Genomic DNA, 4,829 nt, shown 5'->3' on the forward strand with positions numbered 1-4,829 from the left:
CATGATGTCATTTTTGTTATGAGTTTCACTAAATCTGAAAAAAGTCAAATGCGCCCACTAAAGTCACTGTTGGTGGTGAACAAAATTGCACCTGTTCATTGTGTGAAGTTATTTTTTATGTGTCACCGTTGTGTGATTGTGTGTCATGAAGTTTGCATGATGCCATGTCATGCCTGTTCATTGTGTGAAATTATGAATATTCTTATTTTTAAACAAGCAGTTGAGTGTCACTATTGCTTGGCACAGTGGCATGTTGTGTTACATCTAAAACTAAATAAAAAAGGAAACACAAAATAAAAAGTAAAATGCACCCATAAAGTCATCGTTGGTGATAAATTGTGTCACATTCAGAGCAGTGGGTTTAAAAACAGGCTGATGAATATATGGACTAGTTGAATGAGGACTTCTTGTTGAGTCAGGGTTAGACACCTGTTAGGGTACAGTTCAGACTGAGACATGATGAGCGAGCCAGATGTTTAGCTGATGTCAGAGGCGCGCACACAGTGGACGAGGTGAGGAAGTGACTGAGGCTGGGTGAGTAAAATGCAGTGATTTATTTTAGTGTCACAGTGAAGAAACATTTACAGCCAGGGCGGAAATAGCGGCGGCTTTGCACATGCGCGATTCATTAGAAGTCTGGCGCGGAGAGGAGAGGAGAGCCCCGCCCCCGCCCCGCCCCCCCGCTCTGACTGGCTGTGAGTGGTGTGGGGCGGCTCGCGCAGCACCTGCAGAAATGCACGCGCTTTCATTCCCTGAGGAGATTTCAGTGTGTGCGCGTGCAGGAGGCTGTGAGGCGCCACAGCGCCATTTTCTGTCTTTAAACGCTTTAAAAATGGAGATTTTTTGGTGATTTTGTGTAAATTTTGGCAGCTTTTAGTGAGTCTGTGCTGTTAAAATCACTGAAGCATCGAGTGTTTGTGTGTATTCGGTACATTAGTGATGTTTAAAGCTTGTTGGTGCCTAATGCTAACCGGTTAGCCTGTGTGAGTAGAATGGTGATGTCTGATGGAGTGCAGTAGCTTTACATGGTGAACATTTTACAGTCTCTCTGTCACTAGTATTGGGAGTTATTGCTAAAGATAATATAGTTCATAAATCTGAATGAACTGAATCTTGTGTTAATTATGTTTATTTCAGTTGTTTTCCATGAGTGTGAATGTGTATGAGGAGAAAATTAGTAGCAGAAGTGGAGTAAAGTCTTTAACTGAGTTTATAAAACACTATAAAGCACAAACAAATCTCCAAACTTTTATTGACTGCATTTTCATTTCTATCATTACAATGAGCTCTTTATAAATCTTAAAGATACAAATCAAGTTTTTTTTTCCTTTTCACTGGATATCAAGTCAATTATTCTTGTTTCTGTGCTTTAATTATATTTAAAACTTCCAATCAAATCCATTTTAGTAAAATGTAGAGCTGCAACTACTGATTATTTTGATATTCAATTCATCTGTCAACTATTTTTCATTAATTGATTAGTTGAATTGAAAATTAATAAACAATATTTAAAATATATATTTGCAGCATTTTAATCAGCTCTAGTACAGAACTCTTTCTGAACTCGGCTGAATTAAATAACAGTTCACTAACTACAATACAACCTTCCTGACATTTATCAGATAATCTCTAACAGGATCGGAATATTATCAAGTGCTCACATCAGCCGAATGAGAGTCAGACTCACGCAAGGTGATGGTATTATGTATAACCCCGTTTCTAAAAAGTTTGGACACTGTAAAATATAAATAAAAACAGAATGTGATGATTTGCAAATCTTGGAAACTTTATATTTCATTGAAAATAGTACAAAGACAACATATCAAATGGTGAAATTGTGAAATTTTTTTTTTTTTTTTTTGAAAAATATACACTCATTTTGAATTCAATGCCAGCAACATATTTCAAGAAAGTTCAAGAAAGAACAGGAGCATGTTTACCACTGTGTTGCATCACCTCTACTTTTAACAACACTCTCTAAACGTTTGGGAACTGAGGAGACCAAGTGCTGTAGTTTTGTAAGTGAAATGTTGTCCCGTTCTTCCCTGATATACAATTTCATTTGCTCAACAGTTCAGGGCCTCCTTTAGTCATGTTTTTCAATTCCTAATGTGCCAAATGTTTTCAGTAGGCGACAGGTCTGGACAGCAGCAGGCCAGTTTAGCACCGACTCCTTTACTCTGAAGCTATGCAGTTGTAATATGTGCAGATTGCAGTTTATCTTGCTGAAAGAAGGAAGATCTTCCCTGAAAGAGATGTCATCTTAATGGCAGCATGTTGCTCTGAAACATGTTTATCTCATTGAGCATTAATGATGCCTTCCCAGATGTACAAGCTCCCCATGCCATGTGCACTAATGCCCCCTCATACCATCACAGACGCTGGCTTTTAAACCATGCACTGATAACAAGCCGGATGGTCCCTCTCCTCTTTAGCCTGTAGGACGTGGTGTCCATGATTTCCAAAAAGAATTTCCAATTTCTCTTTGTCAGAATAGAGGAGAGTTTTCCCCTTTGCATCAGTCCAATAAAGTAAAAGAGCTCGGGGCCAGAGAAGGCGGCAGTGTTTCTGGATGGTGTTTGTATCTGGTTTTAACTGGGATTTGTGGATGCAGTGATGAACTGTTTTCACAGACGATGGTTTTCAGAAGTGTTCCTGAGCCACAACATGGAACTTCATGTGTTGTATGAAAACTGAAACTTGAAAATTAGATAATTTGAGCTTTATGAGGTGCTGCACAGAATTGTTACCAAATTATAAAATAATCATTATTATCATTGTAATGCGGTAGTGAGTGTTTATACAAGATAAATTGTGATGCATTTAACTCAATTTCATTTCCTGACGTCAGTCTCGAAGAAAATTTGGGTTGTTTTTTTGTGTGTGTGTGTGTGTTTTCAGATGGACATTTCAGAAAATCTTCTCTGCTTTCTGGTTGTGGTGGTGAAATCATCTGCTGAACTGCTGCTGCCGTGGAGAGAAACAGAAATAAAGACAAAAGCATCATAAGGTTGTCTCAAAGTTGGAAAAAGGTAAAGGTGATCGTTCGTTAATACATTTTCAAGGAGTATTTTAGTGAAAGTATTTTGGTCAGGGGAGCAAACTGACTACAAAAATGAATCAGGAATAAATAAACCTCTGAGCTAGTCCTCATGCTAATGTAATGCAGATCAAGTAATCAAGTTTATTTATTGATGGGGCATAAAGGCATATGGCTGTTGCTGAGCAAGTAAAGTAAAAACAAAATACTGTGTTTCTCCAGCAGGAACAGCTCCACGTACCATGTGGACGGATTTGGTTGAATTCCTCCTTACAGAATTAACCTTGTTGGATTTTGTTCAATTTCTTTTAAATGAAGTCCTAAGGAAAGGTACAAATATTAGCCCCACCCTTACATCACCATCAGTCCACCCCTACACCTGAACATCTTTAAATTTTCATACAAATTGAATTGTGTGAAATGTTAGAAATGTGCAAATCTGAGACCGTATCAGTTACAATGTCTGGGTTTCTAATTCCATTAGAGATAATCATTCATTTTTACTGCAAATGAATAACTTTAAATAATGATGGCAGATGAAGCTTCATGAAACACTGAAGCTATCCAGCTAATTGCGTTGAAATGGTTCATTTCTTGAGGCTTCACTTGTTCACGAGAGAAACCTGCTGGTCAAACTATTAATCATATAATCATCCAGACAATACACAGGCTGGTGCACAGCAGTTCATCAAACCAGGCTGATATAAAGATACATTTGTAAGTATATTCTAAATATCGATATTTTGAAGAATGTTGATTTTCTGGAATTTCTTTTCCTCATTATACACATCCATTTGTCCCCATTGTGTTTGTATGTATGTTTTAAAAGTATAAGTCGTTTTGCTGATGTTTCCCAGAACTAATTGGCGTGACTGTTGTAATGTGTGTGTAAGGTAAAGCCTATTTTGAGTGCTTCTCATTGCAAGAGGTTCACGAGTCTGACTCAAGGCGCATAAAACTGGATGCTATAAATCTTACAATATCACAGGATCAGTTAATTTTTCAGTACTCCACTCAGTTATTGATCCTCTGTTTGTGTAATTTTGTGTAAATGTGTGTGTTCCATGGGTGGAAGTGGTCTGTCCCAGAATAAAACTCCTCACGAATGCATGAACAGTCACGGATTGGGAAACTATGTGCAGCCTTTCATTGACAATTTATCAGGATGAATGGAGGGTCAACCTCAGTCCCAACCTTTCCTTGGAGATGGTTCTTTTGATGAAGCTATTTTGTTAAATGCTGGTGTGATGATAGATGTTAGAGTAGAAGATCCGACATGGGATTAGAACTATATTAGACATGCTAATGTTGAGAAAGTGGCACAATCAGAAACCTGACTGAGATCTTGCCCGTATCATCTGTTAATGCATGTGTGCTGACTTCACTTTCTTAGTAAACTTAACCATGTTATGAAAGAAAGAAAGAAAGAAAGAAAGAAAGAAAGAAAGAAAGAAACTTAATTCATCACACACTTGTGGAATTTCCTCTCTGCATTTAACCCATCTGAAGCAGTGAACACACACATGCACACACACGTGACCAATGAGCACACACACATACCCAGAGCAGTGAGCAGCCATGCTAACAGCGCCTGGGGAGCAGTTAGGAGTTCGGTGCCTCGCTCAAGGGCACCTCAGCCCAAGGCCGTCCCATATTAACCTAACCGCATGTCTTTGGACTGTGGGGGAAACCGGAGCACCCGGAGGAAACCCATGCAGACATGGGGAGAGCATGCAAACTCCACACAGAAAGGGCCCCGCCGGCCACTAGGCTCGAACCCGGAACCTTC

General features: G+C 39.0%; 1 long non-coding RNA gene across 2 annotated transcripts; it reads left to right on the plus strand.

Moving 5' to 3' along the window:
• Positions 1–766: 766 nt before the first annotated feature.
• On the plus strand, positions 767–4,150 carry LOC132877281 (uncharacterized). Of its 2 annotated transcripts, XR_009652974.1 has the most exons (3): positions 767–1,028; positions 2,902–3,032; positions 3,263–4,150. It is a non-coding gene; the product is annotated as an uncharacterized LOC132877281 (long non-coding RNA). The 2 variants fall into 2 exon arrangements; XR_009652968.1 differs by having other exon boundaries at positions 2,902–4,150.
• Positions 4,151–4,829: the final 679 nt, after the last annotated feature.

The sequence above is a fragment of the Neoarius graeffei genome, chromosome 2 (assembly GCF_027579695.1).
Source record: "Neoarius graeffei isolate fNeoGra1 chromosome 2, fNeoGra1.pri, whole genome shotgun sequence".
Lineage (NCBI taxonomy): Eukaryota > Metazoa > Chordata > Actinopteri > Siluriformes > Ariidae > Neoarius > Neoarius graeffei.